The following is a 15,220-nucleotide window of genomic DNA, read 5'->3' as shown; positions in this document are numbered from 1 at the left end:
GAGGACAGGTTACTCAACCTTCTGCAGATCATATCAGAAGAACACTTTCTGGAGAAGAGGCTGCCAGACTTGAAAGATCAATTACAAGGGATGAAATCAAGTTCACTATTTTTAATATGGGAGTGGATAAAGCTCCTGGACCAGATGGCTTCACTGTGAGGTTTTTTAGGGATTATTGGGGGATTGTGGGTGAAGATGTTTGTAGTGCTGTGCTTCATTTTTTTCATATCTCAGTTATGGACTAGGGACTTAATAGCACATTTATTACTTTGATTCCTAAGGCTAAGGAGGCTGATAAAGTGGGTGATTTCAGGCCAATTTCTCTGTGTAATGTTCTATATAAGATCATCACAAATATTTTGGCAATCAGATTAGGTCTGGTTCTGGACCAAATTGTTGGAAAGGAGCAGAATGCTTTTATTGGAGGGATTAAAATTCAAGATAATATCATAATGGCTTCTGAAATGTTGAGAGGGTTTGGAGCTAAGACTACTCAACCTACTTTAGCTTGGAAGGTTGACCTTAGGCGACTCAGTTCAGTGGGATTTTGTGATAAGTTTACTGCAGCTTTATGGTTTTGGTACTAAATGGATAGCTTGGATCAAGGCTTCTATTTCAACAGTGTGGTTCTCTCTTCTTGTTAATGGGAGCCCTCATGGTTTTTTTCAGCCTTCTAGAGGGATTCTGCAAGGTTGCCCCCTCTCTCCTTTGCTGTTTACTTTGGTAACTGAATACTTGTCCTCTATGTTTGAATTTGAATATAGAAAAGGGAATCTGGTTGCTTCTTCTGCTGCTAGAAGGGCTAACAGTATCCGTTACTCACCAATTCTTTGCTGATGACTTGCTTGTGGTGGTGAGAGCTAATATGGCTTCAGTGTTCACCTTGAGAAGAATGATGCAACACTTTGCAGATGTTTCTGGTTTGGTGGTGAATACAGATAAATCTGAAGTTTATCTCACTAGGTCTGTGAGAAGGAAGGCTGCTGTTTTGAGAATTTTGGGCTGTAAACATGGATCTTTACCTTTCACTTACTTAGGTCTACCTATTTCTGATAGGAGTCTCAAGAGGTTGGATTGTAAGCCTTTAATGGATATGATAATTGCTGCAACATCAAGGTGGGCTGGTATGAATTTGTCTATTCCTGGTAGAATTGAATTGAATTGAATTTGGTCTTCAGTGTACTCTATTCCAGCTGCTGTAGTGAACCTTATTGAAAGAAGGATGAGGAATTTTGCTTGGGGTCATGCTGATAAGACAGTGAAGCTCCATGGTATGTGTTGGAAGAAAATCACTTCTCCAAAAACTGAGGGAGGTTTTGGTTTGAGGAGATTAATTGATATTGACAGAGCTGCTAAGTGCTCCTTGGCTTGGGATTTTCTTCTTTCAAAAGACAGATTATGGGTTGCATGGTATAGGCAATGTAATCCCAAGAGAGCTTCATATTGGTCTGTCATTCCAAGCGACATTCATTCAGCTATTTGGAAGGACATTGTTGCTGTTAGAGGGATATTGAAGGACAATGTTTCTTATCATATTGGTAATGGGCAAAATATTAAAACTTTCTTGGATCCATGGTTGTGGAGGGCAGTCTTTAACTGATATGTTCAGTTTTAGAACTCTGAGAATGGTCTCCACTAACAAGCAATTGGATTTGAGCAGTTTTATTGTGAACTCTCAGTGGAGGTTGATGATGTTCCTTTTGAAATCCAGCAGTGTATGAGATAGAATAGGATTTATGGTGGTGCGGATCGAATTTTGTGGAATCATAAGCCATTTACTTTTAAGGATGCTTGGGAGTCTTGCAGGATTTCAATCCCTGAGGTTCCTTGGTATGATCTGGTTTGGAATGGAGGGAGACCTCGCTGGTCTGTTCATGGTGCTCTGATATTACACAATGCTGTCTTAACGGATGACAATCTACAGAGAAGGGGTATTTCTCTAGTTTCTCAATGTTGTTTTTGTGGCAGTAATGTGGAGAATGTGAATCACTTGTTTGTTAATTGTGTTTATCCCTGGGAAGTTTGGTGTGGTTTGGCTCACTTGTTTCATTGGAGGGTTCAGAAATTGCACAGTGCTGAAGTCTTTGCTACAGATATGGGGATTCAATTTCGTACAAAGTCATGCCGGAATAAGGTCTTTAAGATGATGTTTACAGCCACTATATACTATATATGGAATGAACGGAATGGAAGGTTACATAATGATATATCTAGAGTTCCTTCCACTTTAGTGAAATGCATTGTTTGGGATGCTTTAGATGTAGCAGGGGTGCATCTTCAAGATTTTTTATGTTTATAAAATTTTCTTCATTTAGGAAAAAAAAAATGTTGTCACAGATTACTAATATGACAAACAACATAATCTGTTTGGTGTTGCAATTATTATTTTTACTTTGAATGTGTTCTTTTGCCCTCTATCTATACTTTTTTTTTTAATAAGTTTTTGCCCTCTATGTATACTGAAAAAATGATGAATGATTAGAAAAGTTTAGTTCCAAAAACTAATTTTATCAATTCAATGAGTTAGGACCGGGTTTAAGATTCAACATGTGTTCTGGATACTGGATAGCATGTGCCAGAAAAGAAAATGTAAATGTTGTCACAGATTACTAAAATATGACAAACAACATAATCTGTTTGGTGTTGCAATTATTATTTTTACTTTGAATGCGTTCTTTTGCCCTCTATCTATACTTTTTTTTTTTTTTTTTTTTAATAAGTTTTTGCCCTCTATCTATACTGAAAAAATGATGAATGATTAGAAAATTTTAGTTGTAACAGATTAATCAAATGGAGAATATAGTAATACCTTTAACAATGAGGTTGTGAACTGTATCCAAAGGTTTTAGGTCATAAACAACACCCAATAGAGTATCTTCACAGCAACAGTTTTGCCAGATTATGTGTCATGAATTATTTCTAGGTTGCAATTATTGATTTAGGTACTCTTGTCAATTACTCGTCTTTAAAATTTTTTCTGGATGTTTACCTTACTTATGATTAGTCTTAACTCAAGTTAATAATTAGTATTTTTAGAATTTGTTTGGATATTTAACTAATTATGTTTGTGCTTAGCCTGTTTGGGTTAAACATTTTGCCGTTAATTAAGCTTTGCTAGCTACCCTTTGGGTTAATAATTTCCTATTTAACTATCTTAGCATTATGTATGCTCTGTGATTTTCCTATATTTTCTATCTCAGCTATGTTTATGTTCTGTGCTAATATGCATGCCCTGTTTTGCTCTGCAATTGGTCACTTGCTAGCACTCTCACATCATCGCTCCTTACCTTTAGACTCCATTGCTTATTTTGATGATGCCAAAGGGGGAGAAAATATGCAGCTTGCATAATGGATTGATGTGTTATATACTAGCATCATGGATGTGTTATGAAGAAAATATGCAGTTATGGTTCTGTGACTTAATATGTGTTTTGTATTTGGTATGTGCTTAATGTAATGTTTTGTTAGTAATGTGTTTTTTATTTGGTTTGTGATTAATGTAATGTGTTTATGTTATTAATTGCTGATTATGAATATTTGCATCTGTAGCTCGTTTATGCATAATTCTCATATGTGTTGCATTCATGACAATTAGAACATGGATCATTTAGGTCACATTGCTTGTAGTCATTTAGCACAGGTCAGTTCACACTAGTGAGCACTTGAAGGTCATTTACCACACAGTTAGTTCATTTACTAGTTTGTCATCTCAAATTTTAATCAATCTAAAGTTCAAAACATTAGCATACGAGATGAAGCAATCTATAGATACTGGAACTTCATCTGATAAAGAATAAAGTATTCACAACACACAATTATACAAAATATAATAATAATTACAATAATAGAAATTCTAACCTAGCTCCTTACTGATAATGTTGAAAACAATATATATCTTCAACACCAATAGCAATTGACCAACCTAGCTGTAGACAAAAAACAAAGAAAAAATAAAATTAGGAATTATTATAAAATAAAATAAAATTTTCTTCTTCAAAAAAGCATATAGATCGATAATTAAAAAATAATACAAAGTAATTGTTTCAATGTACAGTTTGACTTCTAGTACAGCAGCAAATAACAACTCTTTGTGATGAATACATCTGACTTGACTGAAAGCATTATAGTAGGAAGAAAGATGCACTTGGCTCCATTAGAAAGATGCACTTGGCTCCATTAGAAAGATGCATTCGATCTGGGAAGATGGAAACACACATCATTGAACAATGACAAGAACTATAAAATGACTAGGAATAATTAAATATATATATATATATATATATATATATATATATATATATATATATTTTCATAATTGGTGTTGTATAAAAAGAAGAAGAAATAATTACAAATGCATAGAAGGCATACCCTCAAACATTACAAACATAATAAACTAAAACTGAACGCTACAAAGGATAAATGAAACCAAAGTAAAAGAATTCTCTAGACTCAGAAAGACAGCAACAGCAGCACAATTATTGCAGCAACCTTAACCCAAAGTCGCTGTTAAACTAGCATCTTGAGAGTGCAGCACCTCAAAAAGTATAGTTCTAGCTACTACTTCTGGGGAAATAGATACCCCGTCATGCAGCCTTACATTTCTCTCCTTCCAAACAGCTCAAAGGGCAGCAGGAAAAAGACTCTTGAGAGATTTCGAATGCAAGTATCTATGATGACACCACTCCCAAACTTCTTCAACTGAACTTAAACCCCAAAACTGGTCAATCTCCCATCCCAAAACTTCTCCAATCCATCCCCAGGAATAATTTAATTTAATGGGCATTACATCTCTAACTTTAATTTTCCACAACACCTCATTGAATCAGTCCTTTTGATCTCCAGAATGATAAAATCCTTCAATGGTGGTACCTGATGGATTTTTGTTCTCCAGAATCTATGAAAATCATCAACGCCTCATTGAATCAGTCCTTTTGATCCACCCCATCAAATTCTCAAAAGAATAGGAACTGAATACTTTCAGTCACATCTCCCAACCATACTTACCTGATGGATTTTTGTTCTCCAGAATCTATGAAAAATAAAAATAATTTACATTTTTGTAAACTCTAAATCATGTAAGATTATTTTGTCTTAGAATTTGTAATCACATATAATACATTTAGGCTAACGGAAAATAGTATTGCTGGATTTCAAAAATTATTCAACTGTTAAGAATGGTTCAAGTGGAGCAATTAAATAATGAATCAATCCAACCGACTGTGATAATTATAGGACACATATATTAAAGGCTAAGCATGCAATTTGAATGAAATTGGTTTTTTAGATTCAAATTAATAATTGGAGTGACAAATATTGGATCCAGAGATCATTGAATCTGTAAAAGTATTATACTAAGTATGATAATTATATTAAATTCATTCTGTATCCAACAAGAAACCAATTCTATTCGTCTATTTTTTATATAGTATATATCAAGACTATATTGAATGAAGTTTGCTACAACAGTTGTATATATTATTACCTGGAAATCAGTGTGTTTTTGGGAGTTTCTTTATACTCTGTTTGTATCTCAAAGATTGGAAAGCAAGGAGAAGGAATCTATTAACTTTGTAATGGAATTAAAGGATAAAAGAATTGATGAATATTCACCGTGTCTCAATGTTACAATTGTATATCTATGAGGTATAATAATTACTGGATTGGGACTGATGGCCCAATTAGTTTTACCAAGAGTAAAAGCCAGACATGCCTAACGAGCCTAAACAAATAAATCCCAGCTACCCACTTATTTAGTCAGAGAGATCCCATCCGTAACATTCTCAAATGCTATGAATCCTGCTAGCTAAGCTCTGATACCCAGGAAGTAAGTGTGTACGGGTTTGGTCTAAATATTAAACCATCTAGTAGTACTAACTTTATTTTAGATAAGCAATGTATAACATTAAAAATATAAAAAAATATATAGTTTTCTTGTATTTTAAGTTCAGGTTGTTCGGGTTAGTAAAATTTTTGTCCAAAATAATTTGGGTTCTAAAATTTAAATTCAGTTTCGTCCCATGCTCCCAAGTACATTGGCCATGCTTGTGAAATTTTCGGGCGGGAATTGACGTTTCGGATTTTTTCCGTATTTTTCAAAATTTTGATTTTTATTTTCTCGACGCATCTTTTTGCGTCTCCGGCATCGGTTCTCATGCCACGTGTGTCCCGGTAGTCGTTTGGGATATTTTTTTGAGTTTAAAACTCTTAGATATGTATTTGGGTCCATTTTGGCAATTTTTGGGTTTTGGACCGAAAGCTCCCATATGGGCTCCGTGCAATTCAAGGAAAGATCAACGTAACAAACTATTTCTCTTGTTTTTCTTCCTTCTTCACCTATCATTATTATAATACTCTGTTTTTGGGCAATTGATACACGACTTGGTTATATACTTCCTATCAAGAGGAGTCAGTGACTGTGAGCGATTGGGGTTGTATCTTGGAATTGCTATAGCCATCATCGCTTGCACGTAAGGAGGAAATAACAATTTTAGGTTAGCGTGTTCAACACGTGCCTCACTATATTTCAGGCCAGAGCTTTCTTTTACCTTTTATATATATATATTTGTGCTGTTGTATTATAAGGTTTTATTATGCTGGTCATTTTTATTTATTTGAATTTCTATTAATGTATGTTACACTAGTGTTTGGGTTATTTGAGTATTGGTATATTATTATTTTATTATTAGTTCTAACAGTAACAGCTTCTGCCACCTGCAATGACACCGGCATAGAAGCATTGACGAACGCTGTGGTCTATAAAATTGTCTGTTGATACAATGATGATCTTGAAGAAATTGTCTAAGTGATCATCAAATCATATATTATTGTTCAAATCATATATTTATCATGATTACTTTATTTTTTAATACCACCTCATATGCTCATCTATCATGTGCTTCTATATATCCATTTCCAAGTCAAATTTGTTTTAATTTACTAAATTTCATATTCAAACCAAAATAATAATTAGCTCGATCGTCGCTCTTGCCTGCCCCTTTGATCAGATGATGGAGTTAGGCCTAGATTGTTTGTTATATATATAGTTCACTTATAGTTACTGACTCCTCTATCATCACATTGATTGAAAATATATAACCAAGTCATGTATTAATTATCCAAAAATAGAATATTATAATAATGATAGGTGACAGAAGGAAGAAAAACAAGAAAATAGTTTGGTAAACAAAACACCCTCGCTGGTCACGGGTGCGATTCTGAATCGAATCTCTCTCGAAAACGACCCGACAATACTACCAAAAATTCCAATGTTCACGGGTCAACATGATCAGATTGTCCAGGGGCATTATTGGCTATTTGCAAAAGAGCATGGGTAATCTAGTCATTTCACTTGCAGGGTTGGGATGATGACGTGCCGTGCATGGTCATTGGGCTGTGATTGATCGGTAGATATATTAATAAAAAATAAAAATAAAAACACATAAAAATAGGATTGTCCATGATCAGAGATCACTAGTAATGGTTATGGTGTGGATGACAAGAAGATTGTGATAAAAAAATAGAAAAAAATGATTTATCATGGTCAATTCATAATAGACCAGTTAATCAATGTATTTTTCAAAATTAAGCGATTCAATTAAATTATTATTATTTTATTTTTGAATGCCACCTCATATACTCATCTATCATGTGCTTCTATATATACATCTCCAAGTCAAATTTGTTTTAATTTACTCAATTTCATTTTCAAACCAAAATAATAATTAGCTCGATCGTCGCTCTTGCCTGCCCCTCTGATCAGTTGATGGAGATACGCTTAGATTGTTTGTTGATGGGCTATTTTCGATCTGACGAGTGGGTTGTTAGATAATTGCTTCTTATATACATGTATATATAGGGGTATTATTTGTCACTTCACTATATATATATATATATATATATATATATATATATATCACATGGTTGTGGGTAGTAAGGGCTTTAATTGTTAGGAACCAAAAGTTGTGAGCCCGAGAACGGGAGGGAATTGGCATGACTGGAGCCGTCACGGGTCTCATTGGCCACCACTTAATTAGTTTCATATATTTTGCAGTTTGTTTGTTTTGGGATGGAATTGTAGTGCTGGTTTTTCTCTTCCTAGTTTTGGTTAATTATGTGGCCCATATTTTGTTAAGTAGACATATGCATAATATCTACTTAACAAACACTGTAATCACTCATTTCATCCATCAAAGTAATTATTCAAAAAACTCTCTAAAATGTACCATACATAATAGAGAAATGATACAACTTCCGACCTAATCTACCGACATATCCTCTGAATCCAACGTGGATAGGCCACGTCAGACCCCAAAAACACAGACCTCTTTCTCTCTCCAGGAATCCCCTTTATTTCTTCCATTGTTCTTCAGTTCTTCATTTCTCCACTCGGTGCCTTCCATCCAAGGGTCCATTATGTTCCGGTAATGACTAAAGCTCCGGACTGACTTTAATAAAGGAGGAAATTGGACTAACAACCGTGATTGAGTGCTTGTAGGCGCCAAAGAAACCTGTCCTAATTCCCCGCGGCGAGCCCCAAACTAGAGAGACAAAGAAGCCCACACCGCCTCCTCCCACCGGAAATACACAGAGAGGGTATGAGAAATAGAAGGATTAGAGATCATAAATATCACTCTAATCATCATCCAATTAAGAATTTCATCTCAGTTGCTTGGAGGCGCAAGAAACTTTGTCGCTTCAAATCATTCCCGACGACGATACTGCCACAACAGATCCAACCTAGTGACCTCCTTTGCCTTTGCCGTTGACATCCTGGGCCAAGCCGCTTCATACCTCAAGACCACAATGTCGGTCCCAAGTGACTTCCTTTGCCTTTGCCATCGACATCACGAGCCAAGCCGTCGCCGGATCGGAGCTCTGTCAAGAAGGAGTCGATGGAGAAGCTAGTTATTGCTGATGATCATGGCCCGAGCAAGTTGTTGGAACACCTGTTGATGATGGCTTGAAAATAGGTTTTGTTTTGTTTTTTGGGCAGAGAGAATCGAAGAGAGAGAGAGAGAGGTCTGTATTTTTAGGGTTTGACGTGGCCTATCCACATTGGATTCGGAAGATATGTCGGTAGATTAGGTCAGGAATTGTATCATTTTTTTTACATAATATGCTCTTTCCCCCTCTCTCTCACACACATACACACAAAATGCTAAATCTAACCCATGCTGAACACCAAATCGTATGTTTATAAGAGAATTTTTTTATGAAAAAAAGTATGGTTGTAAATTCATTACATTAGTTTCCTTTCCTTTGTTTCCCCAAACATGATTATTATCATTTTTTTTCTTTTCCTTTATTAATCAACCAAACACAACAAGTAATGAACACTATCATCTCCTTTCCTTTCTTTTCTTTTCCCTCTTAAATAATGTTATCATTCTTTTTTTATTTTTTTTTTCCACTATACTAAACATACACTTAGATATGTATTTGGGTCCATTTTTGGCATTTTTCGGGTTTTGGACCTAAAGGCCCCGTGTGTGCCCCATGCCCAGATTTCTCGTGCTCGAAAATATTTTTCGGGCTCAATTGCATTTCTTACATGTTATTTGATGTTATTTGTGGGTGTAAATGGAAGATTATATTAGTGTGGTATGATTGTGGTTGTTTGAACAAAAGAGGGCATTTTAAGCTTTTTAGTAGTCAAAGGTAGGCCCCACTGTTTGACCACACATGTGGTATAGGGGACCAAGATCAGAAAAATCTGCATTCCTTTTTTCCCCACCCCACAACCCCATTCTCTCTTTCTTCTTCTTCTCATTCCTTTCATTATACACAATTGTTGCTTGTTTCAAGCTTGATTTTGAACCATTTCTAGTGTGATTTTGACAAACTGTTAGAAGAGAAATTAAACCTTCATCTCAGAAGCTTACCATTGATACCAAAATCATCACCATTTGACCACTTTGGGATTTTGGGTCTTACTTGAATGGTGGATTTTGAGTTGTCTCTAAGAGAAATGTTTGCTCTCCTTGTCTTCATCTCTTTATTGGTATTAGTATATTTCGATTTGGTGGACTTTCAACATTTGGTGGAAGCAAGGGTTTGGTCTTCATTTGAGGTAGGGGAGTCTAAACTACAAATCCTTGGATTTTAATGAGTTTTGTAGTTGTTTTCTACATGAAAGATTGATTACATGTTACATGGTTGTTCTAGCATGTTTAGCCTTTATGATTAAGATATTTTGAGCATGAAATATTGTTTAATATGATGAGAGAAAAATGACTTGATCTACTTGTTCAGAAGCAAGCCAATTTATATGTCAACATGTATTTAGTGGTGTTTTAAGTTGTGTTTAGTGGTGCTTTATACTGAGCCATTAGCGTGGAAGCCCAAACATGACGGTTTCCCTTTTGAGGTTATTTATGAGTTGATAGAGATAGGCTTGAGAGTCTTTTTACTAAAGACGAAGTTTTAAAGGCTTTATTAAGTTGTAATGGGGACAAAGCTCCAGGGCCTGATGGGTTTACTATGCGTTTTTTGGTGGAAAGTTTGGTGGTAATAAGAAATGAGGTAATGGGTACTTTTCAGGAGTTTCATTCTACTGGCGTGTTTGAGAAGTCGCTAAATGCTTCATTTATTGCCCTTATCCCTAAGAAGGAAGAGGCTTTTGACATAAAGGATTTCCGTCCAATTAGCTTGGTGGGCTGTATTTACAAACTAAGGTGCTTGCTTTAAGGATGAGGGAAGTAATGGATGGGATTATCTCGGATTCTCATAACGCTTTTGTTGGAGGATGGCAAATTCTTGATTCAGTTCTTATTGCATATGAATGTGTGGACTCTAGATTGCGTAGTGGTGTTCCTGGAGTATTATGTAAACTTGATATTGAGAAAGCATACGATCATGTGAACTGGAATTTCCTACTTTATTTGTTACAACGAATGGGGTTTGGAAGTAGATGGAAGAAGTGGATTGAGACATGTCTTTCGTCTGTCAAGTTTTCAATTCTTGTGAATGGTTTTCCCGCTGGTTTCTTTAGCTGCACTCGGGGTATAAAATAAGGCGATCCTTTGTCGTCTTTCCTTTTTCTTATTGTTATAGAGTGTTTAAGCAGACTTATGCGCAGGGTAGAGGATCTTGGTCTTATTAAAGGCGTCAGGGTGGGTAGAGATCTAGTCCATCAGATGGACATCTCTCATTTACTTTTTGCAGACGATACCCTGGTTTTCTGTGATGCTGATGTGTCTCAACTCCGATATTTGAGGTGCATCCTGGCTTGTTTTCAGGCGTTTTCTGGGCTAAAGGTAAACGTGGCTAAGAGTGTACTTATAATGTTATCGATTTTTCCTATTTTCTATTTTCTGGAATTTTTTTATTTTGCGAGGGTATTTTTGCCTTTTCTCGTATTGCGTGCCGGACACCGTGGGGTGTGTCGGGTGTGTCCGGGAGTTGAGTGGGACATTTCCTTGAGTCAGGACTCCTAAAAATGTAATGGTTGCCATTTCGACATTTTTTTCGTTTTTAGGGCCGGACGGTCTCGAGTGGGACCGCTACCGGAATTGTTGCGTACGGGGATTTTGTATGGGTCCATTAGCATCTCATTCATTTTTTTATTTAACGTGTTTTATGTTGATGTGGCATGGTTAGTGTATATATATACATATGTGTGGTAGAAAATAAAGTAAAGTGGGATTTTTTTTCCTTAGTGGTGGGACCCACCACCAATAACCTTTGTATTAGTGGACAAGAAGCCACTTTGGCCTCTCATTTTTCTCTCTCCCCGACTATATCTCTCTCTCCCTCTTTTCTTTTTCTTTTCTTCTAAAACTTCTATCTTTCATTGCTCTCCAACCATAAGGAATTTGATAGAGCTTGTTGAGATCTACGCATTAATTGGAGCAAATCACACTTTTGACCGACCTAGGGATTTCAAAAATTGGGCTTGGAATTGGGGTTTTTAATTCAAATTGAGGTAAAGTTGTCTAATTGGTAAATTCCTTAGTTGGTAGTTAATTGGATGTTTTCCCCCCTCTTTAACGTGTCAATTTAAACCTAAAATGCATGATTAAATTTTAGGGTTTTAGTATGTATATGAGTTTGTGAATTGAGGTGTTTTAAGTGATGAGATGCTTATCTTGTGTTTAAATTGCAAATGACATGTTATTGAGTTGCTATGTGATGGTTTATTTATTTTCCCTCATGTGGTGGTTGTGATATTCTTGGTTATATATATGTACTAGAGAACACTTGAATGTTGAAGTATGCTAAAAATTATTAAATTATCCAATTGAGGCCTTAGAAACGTAAAATTGTATTATGAAAGCATGATGGTTATTGAGTATTTGAATTTGAGACATTTCTATATGCATTGCATAATGTTGTTCTTGGGTATGAGGGATATGTGGAGGTGGAGGAGGGGTAAGCGAGGGCGTAGGTGTGGTGGATGGGTGCATAGAGCATTTTATAAAATTCATTGCATATGAATAGAAATGATATATGGTTATGGAAATTGGAAGTGTAGTATGTGAATCCTTTTTATGATCCCATGCTCTTGTTTCTATTCATTATTTGTAAAGTATGTAATTATTTACCTTACTTGAGGAGATGCCACTTAGGCATTCTCTACTGGGCCTTGTGTTACCTCTCTACATTTTTCAGGTCACGGAAAGGAGGTGGCGAATGACGAATCATCACATATTTGAAGGGGGCTGAAAGTTCATTTTATTTGTAACTTTTAGTGTTTTGTTTCAAGAGCTGTAAAGTTTGATGTAATTGAGGCATGACTCATGAAGATGGTCTTGGAACAATGTAAATGTTTTGTTAAATTTGTATTTGACAGGAATAGGATGTAGTATGTTATTTCATAATGTGTCAAAACAAGTTTAGATCAGTTAATAGCATTTTTTCATGGAGCATCATTCATTTTCATACTTGTGACTTTCAGTAGCAAAAATTTACTTCGCAGGGTCGTTTCGGTCGACCGAAATGGCTGCTTTGGTCAACCGATTCTTCCAGTAGCCTCTTTCATTGTTGAAACCACAACCGGCCGACCGAAATGGCTACTTCGGTCGATTGGTACAAGCGTGTCCACTTCAGCTAACCGAAGCCCCACTTCGGTCGACCGAACTGCTGTGGCTTGGTTTATTTTTGCTCATTTCTCCGGTATAGTCCATCTAGAGCCTTGGGAAGCTGTTTAGGGCCTTATGAAGCATAACCATGACTTAAAAATGATGTGTTAACTCTAGATATGACGTATTTACTTAAGTGACCTCCGGTTTGGGTAAGGACCCGGTTAACGGTTTGGACCTTCGGGTTCGGGTCATTACAAATTTGGTATCAGAGCCTTAGGTTCGAAAACTTAAGAACGACGGGTAGGGTTGACCTAGAGGAGTTAGAATTGGGGTTAATGGTGTTGTATGCTTATGTGGTTAGTTTTTATTTAGTTAAAAAGCATGAATTGTTGTTATACGAATTTTGAAGTGATGATTAAAGTTTAGCATGCTAAATGATAAGGTGTTTATTGTTATTAAGCTGTTGTTTGATTAATGTGAAAGCATGACCATTTGCTAGATGTTTATGTGAAATTATTTGTATGATTAATGAAATGATTAAATTGTTTAAAGCATGCTTGATTTGCTACGTGGTCAATTATTAATTGTTTACTGTTAATGAAAACATGCTTGATTGATTACATATTTAATTGTATAGTGTTATTATTATTAAAAACATGTTATACGAGTTCTTATTGCATGTAATTGAGCACGATAGTTATGATCCTATTTTGGGACGTAGTTATATGTTTTGGTTTACATTGTGATTGTTTATCCACTAGGGAGTGGGTGTTTGTGTGACTTGTTTGTTTCGTTGTTAACGAGTTTGAGGTTTCGGGGTAATGTTGTGTGTTGAGTTACGGAAGATTTTGACCCACGTATGGGAAGGGCTTGATTACTTTTATGTTTCTGAATGTTAGTTCTTATTGAGCGGATAATGTGAGCACCATAGCTCGTGGATTGAGCTATTTCATATATTCTTGTTTTGATCTTATAGTTGCTTTTGTAGAACCGCGCTTGAGGACGGCGTAGAGAGATAGATCCGAATGAAGTTGGTCAGCGAACAGGTGAAGAACCGTCCCAACCAAATAGGGTTTCAATGGGACAGGGCCGAGATAGAGAGGTGGATGATAATCCTCAAGTACCAGTGGGTGATATCTTATTAGCAAGGGCTGTAGCCTCAGCCTTTCAGAATGTAGCGAGTACTACAGCTCCTCAAGTGGTACCATGATCGCCTATTCAGCCACATGAGACGGAGATAGAGCGGAATCTTAGGTACCTGATTCAGTTTGACAAACTCATGAAAGTGACATTTGAGAGAGGTCCAGACCCGTTAGTTACAGACGATTGGCTTGATGAAGTTGAAAAGCATTTCAGTACAATAACCGTACCCGATGATTGGTTGAAGATCACCTTAGCCACGTATAAGTTTGTTAGAGACGAGACAGTATGGTGGAAGACCATGACTAGCGTGCATGATATTGACGTTATAAGTTGGGATATATTCAAGAATATTTTCTTTGATAAGTATTTCCCGCAGACCAAGAGACGGGAATTGAGGACACAGTTCGACAGTCTCAAGCAAGGTGATATGTAAGTGATAGAGTATGAGAATAAGTTTACTTCTCTCTCACGTTTTGCTACGGATGTGTTAGGGAAAGAGGAGGAGAAGACATGGCGGTTTGTGTACATCGTAAATCGTTTTATTAGACTGGGGGTGACACTTTTGGGATTAAAGAATTATTCGGAAGCGGTTACGAGAGCACTAATGGTAGAGGCAGAAGCCAAAGATTGGCAAGAAATGAGTGGTGTTGTGGGCTCTCAGGAACGAGGTACGAGTATGGGTACTTTTTTCGGGAGCTAGGACAGGAAGAGGCACAGGCGTGCTTCATTGTTTTCTCAGGAGTAGCAAATAGCAGGTGCTACTCCTATTGTTGGTGCTTCTTCAGGGTCCTCTAGGACGAATGTGGTGTGTTACCATTGTAGACAGCTAGGACACCGCAAGGCGGAGTGTCCTCTTGATCGACCTAGTTCCGGGTTTATTTTCGGTGTGGTTAAGCGGGCCATGTGAAGAGGGACTATCTACAGAGGAGATGAGACATTACTGTGATTGATTCTTGCTATAACAGGGATACTTGTGAGATTGGGCAGATGTCTGTGCACTGTTGTGCTGGATGTAACGGGGGCTACCTGTGAGTTTTGTAACGGGGGGTTACTTG

General features: G+C 36.6%; 1 protein-coding gene across 2 annotated transcripts in view; it reads left to right on the top strand.

Moving 5' to 3' along the window:
• Positions 1-4,238, top strand: part of LOC132294569 (uncharacterized) — a 42,465-nt gene extending 38,227 nt beyond the window's left edge. The window contains exon 3 of one of the 2 annotated variants that reach the window (XR_009478113.1): positions 3,264-4,238. The gene's annotated coding sequence lies outside the window, so the exon portion shown is untranslated. Of the gene's footprint in view, positions 2,399-3,263 lie in introns of those variants that run through there. The other variant, XR_009478112.1, reaches the window with a different exon arrangement.
• Positions 4,239-15,220: the final 10,982 nt, after the last annotated feature.

The sequence above is a fragment of the Cornus florida genome, unplaced genomic scaffold (assembly GCF_030987335.1).
Source record: "Cornus florida cultivar Cherokee Brave unplaced genomic scaffold, ASM3098733v1 CherokeeBrave_3.0.0_Hap2_Chr02, whole genome shotgun sequence".
NCBI lineage: Eukaryota > Viridiplantae > Streptophyta > Magnoliopsida > Cornales > Cornaceae > Cornus > Cornus florida.
Note: the sequence above shows the minus strand (reverse complement) of the source record. Positions and strands in the feature narration are given on the sequence as shown.